Consider the following 16,809-nt stretch of genomic DNA (forward strand, 5'->3'; position numbering starts at 1 on the left):
GTTCCGCTCTGTACTCCCAACGAGCGAATAGAACGTCTCCCTAACCTTTGTCCAAAAGACCTTGCTCTTTTGGTAGTCCGCTGCAAAATGCATAAATAAATTTGTAAGTCATTTAACTTTTTTATTTAACTTTTTTTTAAAATCATTTTTAAAAACGTTAAAACAATTACCGCAACGCCGATCCTCAAAAATGACTATCCAAGCCCGACACAGGGCTTCCTTCTCATCCGATGACCACGGAGTGGTTTTCCGTTTCGTCCTTCCAGTCGAAGCCGAACCCGACCCGTCCGTTGCAACTTGTTTTTTCCGGTGGACGCGTCTTCTTTGTCCCGCAGCTTCACCTTCTGGTTCTTGTGTCTCCGGAACAACAAAGTTAGGAGACGGTTGTATGTTGGATGGTTGAAAGCCGGATGATTGTTGCGACCCCGAATAAAACATCGGTTGGTCCGGTGCCGACCATAAATCGTCGTAACTGTAATCTGAATCTAGGTTTGGGTACCAATTTCCAGCCATGTTTTTAAAAAAGGTTTGGAAGATGGGGTGATTTTGGGTTTTTTTGAGGTTGTGGTAAGTATTTTATGTGATTTTGGGTGTGGTATGTGATATTGGGTTGATATTGGTTTATATAGAGAATTTTTTTTTTTTTTTTAATAAACTTAAAGAGCCAACGGCTCAATTTATAAAGCCCCAACGGTCATGCACGCATTCCGAAGCCCACTTTACGCCCATTCCCAGCCGCTACTTGGCCTTGCGCCTGCCTCTTTTTCCGCGCTCGCGCCCCTCTCGCGCCCCTCTCGCGCCTCAGTGGTGTGGTGCTCGCGCCCCGGGGCGCGAGAGGATGGGCTCACGCGCCCCCTCTAGCGCTCCACACCCCTCAGCCTTAGTCAAGGTGAATTTTATTCTTTTTATTTACTTTTTACGTGCTTGATTTTGACTTAATAGTTTCATATTATTATTATATATAATTTTTTTTTGTCATAAAAATAACATGTTCACCCGTTCTTGTATTTGTACTTCATTGACCGGTTATAATTGGTAATCATAACATATAAGAGCATTCTTATCCTACTTCTTATCTCTAAATAAAAAATTACACTAAAACTAACTACATTTTCTCTCTGTATTTCAATTAAATAATATTTTTTATATCTTTTATCATTATCTTTTCTTTTTTCTTCACTCACAACCACTCTTAAAATATATTAAAAAATTATAGGAGATAAACAGTAACTTTTCAAATATACAGAAAAATCACTATTTTTTCTAAAATATAAAAACTTTCCACTCACAACACACTGAATCACTCTCTAAATTATAAAAACATCCCTCACACAAAATAAAGGGTTAGATGAGAATGCTCTAAGAATTTTGTGTTTATGTGTTTTATTTCTATGATGAAAATATGTGTAGATTTAATAATAAATTTACCCTGTGAGTGAGTGAGTGGTTTCAAAAAAAGGTATTTGTAGGGAATACACATTTTTTATGTGTGACCCTCCGGTCACTAAACTCTGGTTCCCTCACTGGTCAACCTTCTAAAGACAATTTTTTGGAAAAAGGTTAAAGGAAAAAAAGAAAAGAAAAGAAAAGAAAAGTTTACTATGCATAAACAAAATCCCATGTAATCTATAAGGCTATTAAAAAAATGTAATCTAAAAGTAACATTAAATGCAAAAGAGAATACAAAGCAAGTGTGCTACAATTGTAAAATTGAAAATTTATAAAATCAAAAAACAAATTCATCGAAAACTAACATAGAAGTGAAACAGGGCGTGATGAGGGGCTACTTTCGGGTGAAATTGAAATAACAGAAAAACCGGCTGACCGATTCTTCGAAGGCGGAGGAAGTAAGCTGGCTCCGGCAGGGGTACTGTTGATAAGCTATTGTGCGGCAGGGGTACTGTTGATAAGCTATTGTGTTAAGATGGAGGAAGGATTTATACTTTCGTTGTTTGATCAATTATCTATATAGAAGTAAAATTCACTTGTTGGCGGCACAAGATTATTTTTTACTATTTTAATTTTTTTTATTTTCATTTCAATATAGTTTTTTTTATCGGTGTCACAAGATTATTTTTGAATATTTTATTGTTTTTTTTGTTTTGCATTTCAATGTAGTTTGTTTTTATTTTTGGTTTTAAGTTATACTTATACCCAACGAACGTAATAGATACTAACCATATTTGCGTATGCTTGCCGTCTAACGCTCGGTATTTAACCAACATCCATGTTTCAAAAGCTCAAGTTTTACCAACGCCCAGCCTTCACCGACAACACCCTAATTAACACTTAGGTTTTATCAACGTCAGGTTTTACCCACCGAATAAACACCGCCTTATATACTCTAACTTCTTTTATATGCATATGCTAATAGTCATTTTATTTGTTAATTTCACGAACGTATATTCTGTTTTTAGTTATAGTACCGTAAAACGTAACGGATACCGACATAATATAAGTCAAGTCACTGTCGCAACGCTTAAGTTTTTCCAACTGAAAAAACGTTGTTTTAGATTAACTAAATTTTTATACAATAAGTTGTAGGAGTGCAGTTACATTTTTTTGTTTTTTTAAAATATATTAATTTGAAGAAATTGTGTTTTAGCTGGTGTCGTAAGGCCCTAATTGGGCCAAGTGGCACCATCTTAATGGTCCAAAATTTTGTTTTTAATTTTTTTTATTGATTAAATGTTTTTCTTTTTTTTTTCTAGATTCGTAACAGATATTATGTTTTTTGTTTTACAGAAATCGTGTTGATTTACCACCACCTCGTCCGTGCCTAACAATGCTCGGGTTTTACCGACTCACCGCGCAACATCCAGTACAGACAACGCTCAGGTTTTACCAACGTCCGGGTTTTGCAAAAGTTTATTTTAGTTATGATACCGTAACAAATGTAAACGAAATCTATGAAATTTGCGTTGACCCACCTCCGAAAAGCTCAGATTTTTACCAACGCCCCGGTTTTAACGACTAATCACCACAAACCCCCGAATACCAGTCGACTCGATGTTTCGATGATCATGTTTTACCAACGCTCGGGTTACTGACCAAATAAACATTGTCTTAACTGTGATAACAAAAAAAAATTGTAATATGTTATACGATTGTCCTAGAGTCACTGCCTCAGCGTCTGGGACCGACCGCGATGTCACCCCATTGCACGTTGACCCTCCGTCGGGAAGCCCGGATTTTACCAGCGCCTCATTTTTACCGACTCACCACCGGAACGCCCGAATACGAGTCAACTCGCCGTTGCAATGATTGGGTTTTACCAACGCCCGGGGTCTACCGACCGAATAAACATTGTTTTAAATATGTTAACAAAAGAAAATTATAATATGTTATATGAGTGTCGTAAAGCCACTGCCTCAACGTCTGGGACCGACCAAAGTCACCCCATTGGCTCACCTCAATTTTTATTTTTATTTTCTGTTTTCATTTTAATTAAGTTCCAGTACCATAACAAACGTAGCTAATATTGACTAAATTCGCGGTGACTCGCTGCCGTCGTCCGGGACCAACCGACTCCACCCTATTTGCCAACCTCAATTTTTATTTTTATTTTTTTGTTTTCATTTTGTTTTACTTCCAGTACCGTAGCGGACGTAGCTACTATTGACTGAATTCGCGTTGATTTGCCACTACAACGCCGAGTTTTACTGACCGATTTTACCGCGCAACGCACGGCTAAATTACTGGTCTAAAGTAAACCACACTTCTTTTTAGCATGCTAGAACTTTGTATATACTATTTATACAAGTTATTGATGAGTGGCCTTGTTTAAATAATAATAATACATATAATGTAAAACATGGATTTAAATATACTACTATAATATAATAATAATATAACAAAATATGCTTCCGACAACAACGTGGCGTTATGCTTTTGGACGTGGACGGGGCCCTTGAATAGTATGTTCACTAGAGTCCAATGTTTTGAAACTCGAACCGAACCAACCGGTGACGAGACCCGCTAGATTTCCTGGTCAGGTTCATATAGTTTAGTCCATTTTCTAATAATCCGGTTGTGTTTGACGGTTTGCAGTCGGACCAGAACCGGTGAACCACCTGTTGAACTGGTAAATCATATATTTTTATTAAATCAGAAATTTGTCAATGACACGAGTCGAGCCCAGGCAACAAACGCCGTCCAACCAAACTTTAATCACGCTTCTTAAGATAAAACCTTAATATTAAATATCTGAAAATGAGCCCATAAAAGCTCCTGAAACGTTGTCTGCATAATTGTGGCAGCAGTGAAACAAAATGGAAAATTGTTAAAAGTGCAATTGAAGTGTTTAGGACATTTGTGATATAATCATTATTATATAATAGTTTATGATATCTAATGTTACACCCCGTCTTTGGGCCTAGGCGTGTGACTCACAGTTGGTACCACTTTTGTCAATTTATCAAAGTTTGCAACGGAAAATGTTAATTTAAAATATTTAATTTCATAACAAAGGGAATTAAATACCCTTGTTTGTTTACAAAATTACTTGTTTAAAAACAAGTTTAATATATATATATGCTTCAATACAAAATTTGCTGAGCCACCAGCTGTAAACTATGCCTAGTGTTCTTCTATCTTCACTGGCATATTCATCACTATTCCTTACTCTTGGTTACCTGAAAACAGTTTCAAAATATGTCAGCTATATGCTGGTGAATACGCTGACTCAATAAAACATTTTCACAATTCGTAATGACACAACACCAATAGTGTTCAACGACTCAGTGGGTCTCAATCTCATCTCATCGGAACTAAACATACGCACAAACCACATAATCGGACTTCACTCGCCCTAGAGACAGTCACTTGCCTCATGGTCAGTATGTCTGTAGTGTGCCCACTACTGTATATATATGTAAGGATCCAGACACATGTGTATTTTAGCCTGAGTGTTTAATACTACCTTGTATCAAAACGTTTTAGAGGATTTGAACCAACCCTCATGCAAATATTTCCATAACTCTTTTACATATGGATAACAGTCCATAGTTTCAAAGAGTAAATATCTTTTCAAAATATACAGTACATAGACGTATTCACGTCATAAAACATTTCACACTATAAAAGGTTTTGACGTATTCACCTTTTGTTGATTTCAAGATTTCTCACCAACAGATGTCTGATCTTTATCTCGGACCTATAGTACGAGAATAACATTCTATAAATAACTAGATCTACAATCTAGCTATAGACCTTAAGTCTATTTGCATAACCTTTACCTTGATATTTTTATTTTACAAAACATTTATATGCTACGTTTCTTCATCATGAAGAAAACGTATATATCAAGTTTCTTCTTTCATAAATAACATCTTTATAAAAATAAAGAGTAACATTTCATCATAATCTTATCTTATGAAAGCTTATATTTCACTTACTTACTTGATCAAGGTATAGACTATACCCTTGACTAGGGTCTAAGCCATATATAATAAAATAATTGGGCAAAACCCCTACCTTGTATGGCTTGTCTTATGAAATGCTTAAACTTTGCGTGGGTAGCACTCCTACTTACACGTACTTCTAGACAACTAGAGCGTCGGAATTGTCGAGGTATGGCACGGAAACCGAGGTAATGTGAGTGCGATGTGATGGGTGCTTCATCCCATGGCTGCCTATTTATATCCTGAATCCGTGCATCTTCGCGTATCGCGAAGCTGCTTCGCGTATCGCGAAGGTGCACTAGCCTAGGTGAGTCATCGTAGGCTTGCCACATGTCGCCACGTGTCACTCCGGTCTGACACGTGTCCCGTGACGTGTCCTGCATCTTCGCGTATCGCGAAGATGCAACTCGATTCTTCTTCGCGTATCGCGAAGATGCAAAATTTCAAATCTTTTCATTTTTAGTCCCTGATCTTTTGGTAGCTTGTCACATCTTGATCATAGCTCAAAAAATACTAAAGCGGCCCTTATGCGGCTCACGGCGATGCGAGCGTGCGAAGTGCGCCATCAAAGCGCCACATTGCGCCCATCGCCCTTCACCCGTGCCCGAGTCCGTGCGCGTCGGGTGCTTCGCACTCTCTGCTAGGACTAGTAAGAGTGGTTAGCCATACAAGAACATTTCCATGGACAATTCATTCCTTATAAAGTGATTTCATTTCTTTCCCACTTTCCATGTGGGATGGAGTTTTCCTTACTTATTTTCTTAGCATAAAAATGCTTTCTTTTCTTTACCAAATATTTCCCATTACTTATCTCATGAATAATTAATCTTTTAACTTTATAAACTTGTCAAATTTGTACCAAAAATTTTGTGGGTGTTACATCAAACGTTTGAATTTTTTTTTGAACGACTAAACAAAAAACTTTATTAGAAAAAACAAGCCGAACTAATAAGTCACTAAATCGAGACAAGAACAACACCACCAAACAAAAACCGACACAAAAACCACCTACAGCCCAACAAAATCAAAGGTTCTCACAACTTTCCCACGTGAGACCCAAATTTTTAGACCTATTACAAACCCACAAATAACTTAACGCTTTAATTTCCCCCAAAACGTTTTGAACATTTTGACAATATATATAAATTATAATATATATATATATATATATATATATATATATATATATATATATATATATATATATATATATGTATAGTTTCAGGATCGAACACATTTTATTTTTAAAAATGAAAACAGTGAAAACCAATTTCTTGTTACTGTTACGTTTGTTTTTGTAGTTGTTTGCTGTTATTTTTTGTTGGTATTTGTTGATTTACGATTATGAGACGTCATAGGTATTTGTTGAGTTACATTTTGTTGTTATTATTAGTTTTTTTTCTTATGCTATTATAAGTATTTGTTATTATTATTTTGTTGCTGATTTTGATTCTTTTGTTGTTATTATTAGGTTTTTTTTTCTTTGTTATTATAAAGCATTGCTTATGTAGATTGGTATTTTAGTTGATTTTGTTTCCTACGCCTCATTTTTGGTGATTCGTATTGTTTCCTATGTTTTCAAGTTAAAATTATTTTGTACATGAGCATTCATATATATATATATATATATATATATATATATATATATATATATATATATATATATATATATATATATGGGAGGGTTATCCGCAAAACAAGTAGTTTCCTAGGAAGACTATGAATAAATCATAGCCATTGGATTATGTTAATCAATGGTTAAGATTTAAAATTACCAAAAACCGACATAGTTTCCTAGAATTACTTTTTCTCCATTATAACCGGCATAGTTTCGTATAATTGTTCTTTCACCATGGGTTGTAATGCCACATGCCAAAAATCAATTTGTTCTTACTATTCATAGGAAAATCCTTATTTTTATTTGAACCTTTCTGTATATATATAGGGGAGGAATATTTTGAGAACATTGTTGAGTTTTAAGAACTTAAGAACTCTATTCTTGGCCACACATTTAATTAAATGGATTAGATTATGTTGTTGAGATTAAATCTGATTAAAAAATCAACGGAGGAGAGAGAATAAATATGTAAGCGATTACACTAATTTTAACGTTTGTCACACATATGTAAAAAGTCGACTCGGTGCATAAAAAATTCTGTAATTTATTTACGTATATGTAACCTACATATATTACGCATGTGTAAAAAAAATTGTTGCTTTGAGTTCTTTCGAGTTCTTAAAACTCAAAGTGGTTCTCATTTGAAATCTCCCCTGTATGTATGTATATGTATAGGGTTAGGTTAAAATAAACCAACTTGAGTTGTGAAAACTCTAGAAACCCATTCTCAATCATATGTTTTTAATTAAAGTTTGAATCTTGTCGTCCACAATTAAAGCTAATAAAAAATGTAAACATAAATATAATTTTTTTTCTCTCCTGAAAACATATATAAAAATTAGTAAAAAATATTAAAAAATAGCAAAATAATTCTTTTTTATTTTTCGATGTTTTATATTAAATGTAACAACATATATTACATGTGTAAAAAAAATGATGTTACATAGTGTTTTACGGGTTTTCACAACTCAAATGGGTTTTCATTATATATTTCTTCTATGTGTGTGTGTGTGTGTGTGTTGGGGGGTGGATGGATCTTGCGAGAAGTGATATTACAGTGAAAAGAGCGAGAAATAAATTTGAGTCGTTGATTATGTTTGATTTATGGTTTATAATCATAATGGCATTCTTGTAATAAATATAGAATTCATTTATAAGGTTTTTTATTAGAAAATGGGTACTTTGGTTTTATTCTACCATAACAAATGTTTACAATCAATGAATTCCCTAAACATTTGCTAATATATCATTTAATGATTAATACTAACCTAATACTCCTATCCGAATTTAATACCAAGGTTTGACTTCATTTTTTTTTCTTTTGTTTCAAATATATTAAAATACATCACGATATAACTCAATTTGTTATTTTTTTCTTTTCCTTCAAATCATAGATAATGTGATTCATAAAATTATTTTACAAACTATTTTACACAAGTAATATTATGTAAGTTTATATATGTACTGTGTAAGTGATATCATGAATGTGTATGTGAAAATTTTACATGTGTAGGTTATTAGCATAATCTGTTATTTATTATATGTAATTTAATGTAAATAAAATAAAAAAATTATTTTGTAGTGTATAGGTTTATATATGTATTGTGTATGTGGTATTTCGAATTGTGTGTGTATATTTTATCGTGTGCAGGTCCATATACGTACCATGGTATTTCGAATTGTGGGTATGTAAATTTTATCGTATGTAATTATGTAAGTTCATGTATGTACTATGTAGGTGGTATTTCTAATTGTGTATGTGTAAATTTTATCATGTATAGGTTTATATATATACACTGTGGAGGTGGCATTTCGAATTGTATGTGTAAATTTTATCATGTGTATGATCATTTATGTATTGTGTATGTGATTTTACGAATTCAGTATAAAGTTGAAAGTCTTCATAAATTTGGTTAAGTTCGAAAAATTAAAATGAACGAATTAATCTTAAATTAAAAATACAAAAAACAAACAATTTTAACGAAAAAAATAGTTTGTAACTTAGTTATATTTGTTGATAAAATGGAATTATGAAGATCGATTATTTTATGGTAAATTAAACTAGTTATATTATAAAAATATTTAAATTAAAAAACAGAAAATATGTAACTTACCTCACACATAAGTTACTTACCATATAAGAAAAACACCTTGTATTAAGATGCCCCTTCTATTAAAATAAACCATAAATAAAAGAAAATTTATGATTAGTTGTAATTACTTCTTGCACTTTTCACAATAAGAAACACTTTTGAAGTGAACCTAATCCCATATATTTGTGTATATATATATGTATATAATTATATTATTTATGACGCCATCTGAGTCAAACACAGGTCTGCCCTCCCGGGTTGGTCCGACCTTTGACTTGGTAAGGCGTCCGGGTCAACACACAAACCGGGTCTGAAAACATGCTAAAGTCATAAACCTCTAATGAAAATACACACATGCGTATTCATAATTTCATATACACACAAATAAATATACGCAATCAACTTTGATTAAAGGAAAAAAGAATAACTCTATAGGAAATAATAGTATGTGCATTTACTGTGTAATTTTCTAACATGACATGAAACAAATATGAAATTTGTGGTTTCTAGTTTTGTTTAAAGGGGCACAAGTCAAGGTTGAATTAGGATAGCGTGTTGTATTCTATTCAGCAATACATGATGGTCATGTAGAATTTGTTAAAGGATTTTCCACACAATCAAGGTTCTTTTTTTTAAGCAAGATGTTTTTTAAATTAGGGCTATAATTACAAAAGTTCGGAGTGCCTTTCTTTAACGAGGCAAGTAAGTACCTTCTTCACTTACATTTAGATAAAATATTTAAGCTGGTGAAACCGTGAAAGTATATAGCAACTAACAAGAGTCGGAAAATTTGTTAGGCATTCAACCAAGAGAGAGGGGTTGTGCTTGTATCAACCCGACTGGTTCGTAGTTTGACCCATTTAACACACACACGTACATACTTTTTAAAAATCGTTTTATGTAATAACTTAAGTATTTGGTACTTTTTTATAACCAAGTCTAAAAGTCCTTTTTAAAAATCGGTATAGTTTAAACATGGGCATGTGAAAGAAGTTAAATAATTTTTTTTTGTTTCAATTGGGTCATGTTTGTGCCATGTTTGAATTCATACTGGGGTCAACCCATCAACTCGTGAATACAAGCTGCTTATGCATTTATGCTATATTATTTTCTTCCACTCTCTCTCTCTACTTAAAAATATATAGGTATTTGTCACATGATTCATCAAGTGTGTATTTTTCCCTAAAGAAATGTTAAGTGGGGCTGTGAGGGTTGTCCACACCACTAATTAAAGGAGAGGATCCACAAAAATCCACATCTTTATCTACTTGCAATTGCTATACCTTACATTCTAAATATTATAGTGGTTTTTAACAATTTTGACTTGACTATAGGTATCTAGTCTTCTATCCAAGACGCGTGAAACACGATGATGACAAATATTTGGTTTATATATTGTGAAACTTATTTATAATACATTATAAAAAATACTAACATGTGATACAAATACAAAAATACAATTGACATACAAGTTGCAGAGTGAAAACTGGCGATATATGTTCTATCACATCATTAGAGTTACATTATATATTATAAAACTTTAAAACAAATGCAATATGCCAATATATAAAGATTATTATTAATACAACTTGGTGATTCTTATAAGATACGACATCTTTTCCAATATTCTATTTAGACAAAATTAATGTTAGAAGAATCGTTTAACATGATCCATAGCCTTGGAAGTTTTTTAAAATTAACTTTTGTCACATGTGTATTTGACATAATTTTTTTTTATTTAAAATGATACAAAAAATGTATGAAAATACTTATGATAAAATGATCAACTTTGACGTTTTCTAACATGTCATTCCTCAGTCCAGTAGTTGACGTTGTTTTCTGAAAAACGGTAAAGAGTATGAAAAAGTCGAACGAATGTTGTCATCTATCAGGACCTTCATGGTTGGTCAGACCGTGGACGTGCCACTACCATGAGATGGAGCTTATCTAGGGTCATGGATGCGCATTAGATTGACCGTCTCCATTTGGGTAACAAACATCACGTTGCCTACATCGAACTATCGAAGAAACATGGCCAAAACATCACTATTCACTAGTGCTATGTTTGCTATATATGCATGATTGAAGTTACGATCATGCAACTTGTTTAATATAATATACTAACATTATAGTTGCTAACCATCATGAATCTTTCTACAAAAGTGAAGAACACTTAACAAAATACTCCTTTGAAGACACTACATATTAGTAGATAAGGGTGTTTCTTTTTCTTTAATTATTTTATATATATATAAAACCACTAAATATTACACTATATAAGGATCGAACAAGTAACCTCCTTTTTCACACTCTTAACAACTTTAACATCCCACCAAAGTGGGAATGACCATCAATAGATGAGTTGCTTAGGTAAAAAAAAAACCTCACATTAGAAATAATTCGGGTTTATTAAAATTACACAACAGGACAACTTAAGCCAACTCAAATTAAACATCAGATAAATAATGGTCGCTTTTAAAACACGTGATATCAAAATCGGGCGACGTGGCTAGGGGTGTTGTTACTAAAAGGTGAGCAAACCGGGTTTTTAAAGGAGCTGGAACCAGGTAGGAACTGATTTCGTGTTTGGTCAACAAAAGTAAAATACCAGGTTGGGTAGTAGCCGTTCCAGGTATGGTTGGGGTTTCGAGTGATTTTTTTGGGTTTTTATCGGGTTTTGATCTAGTGGGGTTTAGGTTTTGACTGGATAGAGGTGGAATAGGTTCTGGCGAGTCTGGGGAGAAACTGAAACATGGTTCCTACCTGCAGGTCGGGTAAAACCAGGTCGGCTCGGGTCCGGTACCGGGTTTTATGCCCACCTCTAGACATGACTGGTGCTTTTAGCCTCTTATATTGCATGCTATCAGTTAGAAAACATGTTCTTTATTATCAAATTCTGGCTAATAAAGACTGTAATTCTCAAACTGAAAGTTTCACTTTGTTACACATACCACCACTTTTATCGAATGAACAAGCGCCAATAATCCACTATGATCAGTTCAACTCACAATTTAATCACTTAACAAATTACAACACTAAGAGCTATTTTTTGACTTGTGGTCTAAGCAATCCAAATCAAAAAAATAGAAACCATCAATGTTAAGCCATTACAAAATATTTCATACTTGACCAAACATCTTCACTTTGATCAACACAATGATACATGTAACAAATTCACTACACAAAAGCGTCAAAGTGGAATCATATAACAACAAAAAAGGGATTTTAAACATACTTTCTAAAGCTTAACCTCAACATCGACACCAGCCGGAAGATCAAGCTGCATCAACGAGTCAATGGTTTGTGCAGTCGGGTGTAGAATGTCTATGAGCCGTTGATGGGTTCGGATCTCGAAGTGGAATCTTGCATCCTTGTGCACATGAGGAGATTTAAGCACACAGTATATTCTCTTTTTGGTTGGCAATGGAAACGGGCCCCATGGTTTTCGCGTTTGTTGTTCTAGCAGCATCCAAGATTTGCTTACATGAATCCTCAATTAAAGGTACCCAGTATGACCTCAGTTTAATCCTTATTTTCTGCTTTGGTGCTATCTGAAATACAATAAAATTTGACATTGTGAAAATTGCATCCCAATTATTATGATCAAACCGCCTTACATGTGATCAAAGGTATCTATATAATTTCTTTGTATATATCTTATAGGTTTCTATCAGTTGTAGAAGCCACCGGTAGCTAGTCGGGCGGTGGAGTACCGACTAGCAATTATTCGGACAGGAAATTTTATATGTAATTTTTCAAAATAATTTTGAAAAATTCCATATGAATGCTCACATATATACTTCAAACATAAACAACTAAATGCAAACATAACAAATCAACTGAGAATATTATTGTTGGAGGTCCCACCTTCTAAATTTATTTTCTTCTCATTGACCTCTGCTAAAAAAATCTAACATTTTTAAGTTTTATTCGAATTTGAAATTGATGTTTTAGGGCTTTTCATAGGATACAAGTCGATTGATGTAAAACTTATCTTAAAACGGTGTTTCAAATTACTTGATTTTTGTTAATTGGAAGTTCAAACACCCGAATTGAACCACTGTTTCGTTGTTTAGAGCACCGTTTCGAGCTAAGTTTTACATCAATCGACTCGTATCCTCCTTCCGATGGCCCTAAAACATCAGTTCGAAATTCGAATTAAAACTTAACGTTGTTAAGTTTTTTTTTTTAACGAAGGTCCAGTGAGAATTTTTTCTTTTAAAAGGGGACCACAATTATCAGCAAATGACAAAAAGGTGGGATTAATAAAATCAATTTGCCAAAAATTAATCATTGCAACACTGATTTCTAGCATAACATACCTAAATATTAAGATATAAAATAAGCAAATCTGTAATTTTGTATATGATTTAATACATAAATAAAAAACCTGTATTTGCAACCTAAATAAGCTCTGTGGTTTAAAATTATAATAATGGTCTACTTCATTCTTGAAACCCACAATTTCATACTATACAAATCTCTAAAAACCCTAAATTTTGAAGAAAGCAAGTTAATAATAATAATAATAATAATAATAATAATAATAATAATAATAATCACAGGTAGCAAAATTACCTTATCCGAATCAGAAGTTTCGATGACCGTCGACGATTGAACATCTTCCGCCTCCAAAGCTTCAGGAGCTGCAAACACTCTGGTTGAAGAACACCGGGACGATTGAAACTGAATCTTTGGAACAAACGGGACGGCAGAAAAGCTGGGTTTTGATGAAATTGAGGATGAATTGCATAATGGGAACATGGGTGCTGCTAAAGATGTTGAAGTCGACATTTTCTGATTAGGGTTTTGGAATAATAATAATAATTTGCAGAATTAAAGTGAGACTGAGGGTGCGTTATCCACAGGGAGGGAGGAAGGAATGAGAGAAGAAAAGACTAAACCGGGTTTAGTTTCAAATTCATATATGGGCCGGTGGTCCTGTTTATATAAACCGGACTCATAACCCATTACACATTACAACTAGGTCTTTTCTTCAATCGTTCTATTCGTTTACACGCTTACTTACAAACGGGAACACATATCTAGGTACGAGTATTATGTCATGATTCACGTGACAGTATAATCGGTGTTTTATCAATGAGTAAGCTATTATCAAATGAAAGACAAGACTGCTTTCATTAAGCCAAGTGCGCTATGTCTGTTATCCTTTCAATTTTTGCCTTCTCTTGGGCCTTTTATAAGTGAAGACCAATTGAAGAAGGCCACGGTTTAAACTTTTTAGCAACGGAAGCAGTTATTAATTAGTGAAGCAAACCCCTCAACTTCATCAACACATGGGTTTAGTCATCGATTGGACCATAGTTGGTCTTTCTTAGGCACTTGGCGCTTTTATATTATGAAACTATCACAGTTTTATAACCACAAGCTAAAAATACTATTATTCTTGGGGAACTTGACTTGTACATAATATTAGGGTAGCTGTGAGTGCGTTGGTTTCTATGTCATCAGTCCGAGCGAGGATCATTGCTTCCTTGTGATGAATGTGTGTGTTGGATTTGTTTGTGTGTTTATTCTAATGGTGGTTGCAATTGAAAGTCATACTGATCAAATGTTCTTAAAGTTAAGTTGGTTACTTAAGTCATGAGAAGTTTTGGACATGGCTTGAATTGGGGATCATGAGTAGCTTCTTGAAAGAACATGTAAAAGGGAATATAGAAGTTGTAAGGTTAACCAGACGGTGACCAAATTGTTAATGATAGTCAACGAAGCCAGAGATGGTGATTTTGAGCTTGTACTTTCAATGTTTAGGGATTTGTAGGCTTCTTTTGTATTATTCTTGCTAAAATATTGTGCAAGTACAAACAGGTGGGATTGTATTTTTAAATGGGCCAATTTTGGGAATAATTTGATAAATATGACTTTTTTATGTGTGGGCTGTCTAAAGGATTAAGGAATTACAGAAATTATTGGGCCAAGCTATTATCCACTTTGTATAGGCCTAAGATAGGTACTATTGGGCCGGATCAAAACTGTCCACTTGTGTTCCCCAATTCGGGGTAGAGGTGCACAAATTGGTTAACCGGTTAACCAATAACCGGTTAATTTTCTAACCGTGTTTTTTGGTGGGGAATAACCGCTTAGACCGGTTAATCGGGCCGGGTACTAACCGGTTTTGATAAAATAATAAAATAAAAAAGCGGCATTGTCTCGGGTTCAGGTAACTTATGATTAACTAAAAAATCGGTTGTATCATTGTCTTGGTTGTTCATTTTCGGCATTGTGTGTTTTTGTCGCTTTTATTTTTGGAAGGGGAATGACGGGGGAAACATTTTGGTTTTTTAAATGTTTTCGTTATTTATTTATATTTTGAGTTATAATTTTTCTATTATTTTTTGAGAGATTTTTTTGGTAACGCCACAAACCTTCTCACACTTCTCATTTTTTTCCTAATCTGCATTTTAACTTTACCCTTATTATGCCACACATCCTAGTTTTACTTGCCTTCTTTATACAAAAATGAGCGTTGGAGCGTATCCATTGCGCACTGATTGTGTCATGTAAATTTGGTTGTTGGAGACTTAATATAATCCTTCATTTATTCATAAAACAATATATCTACTCACTTTTGTTATACTTTCACTTTTTAAAATGCAGAAACAACTTCCTTAATAATTAATAGAGGCTATCAGTTTAAGATAAACATAGCTGGAATTAGTGTAATGGGAGCTAGAGGTGGGCAAATTAGTGTAACCGAATCGACCCGAAAATTGAACCGGTTTGAAACCAATTATGTAGAAACCGGTTTGGAACCAATTGAAACTGTAGGTTCGGAACCGGTTTGCAATTTTCTCCACCAAAACCGGTTCCAAACCAGTTAACCGAACGAAGCCGGCCAAAACCGGGCAAAAACCGGTCAATCCCCGAACCGAAACCGATCAAAACTCGAACCGAAACCGATCGTAACATGATAAAAACTGGTTTTAACCGAACCGAAACCGATCGTAAACCGGTTTTGATTTTGTTGACCAAACTGAACCGGTTTTAACCCAAACAGGTTTTGAGTTTTAAATCGGTTTGTGCACTCTAATGGGAGCTGTGGACCTGGATTTGGATTTGGAGTGTGGAGTAGCTTTATGGGCGGTGGGAGATGCAGCAAACCAAAGCAAAAGGCAAAACTTTGGTGTCCCACATAGACTAAATGAAGAATACAAAGATGAATAGAGTTCTTACATAAACAGCGGCCCAGGAGGTGAGGTGAGGAAGCATACTTTCTTGGCCTTTTGGCTAAAGTTAAGTGTGGTATCCGTTCTTATTAGTTTAATATTTGGCCCATTTGATATTAATATATTTTTTATGGGAAAAGGCTTGGCATAATAGCTTGCTATTGGGGTCTTTGAGTGTCGCATTAGGGTTAGGCTCTTGTATCATTAGACTATTAATCATTAACTATTGTCACATAATTAGTTTTTATAAAACATAAATTGGTAATTAGGTAGATCGAGTTCAATTGTATTAACAATCTAGTTAAGTTATCGTTTGTCATCACAATCAAACTATTAGGTTTTGTAATTACTGCGCAATAAAGTCAAGTGAATCTGAAATTAAGACTGAATATCACATTACCTGAACCTAGGATGAATACCCTTTAATTAATATTGTTTACAAATCTTTAAAAGAAATCATTTTAGTTTAATTAATACTTTTCAAAATTGCTTGACATCGTCTGTCCGCC

General features: G+C 34.0%; 2 pseudogenes; one reads left to right on the plus strand and one right to left on the minus strand.

The window, feature by feature from the left end:
- Nucleotides 1-12,269: 12,269 nt before the first annotated feature.
- Nucleotides 12,270-13,938, minus strand: LOC143600344 (small ribosomal subunit protein uS10c-like; annotated as a pseudogene).
- A 2,403-nt stretch (nt 13,939-16,341) lies between these two features.
- Nucleotides 16,342-16,515, plus strand: LOC143600347 (U2 spliceosomal RNA; annotated as a pseudogene).
- Nucleotides 16,516-16,809: the final 294 nt, after the last annotated feature.

Source organism: Bidens hawaiensis, unplaced genomic scaffold, assembly GCF_021521415.1.
Source record: "Bidens hawaiensis isolate Kalapana, Puna unplaced genomic scaffold, B.hawaiensis_p1.1 tig00053961_1, whole genome shotgun sequence".
NCBI lineage: Eukaryota > Viridiplantae > Streptophyta > Magnoliopsida > Asterales > Asteraceae > Bidens > Bidens hawaiensis.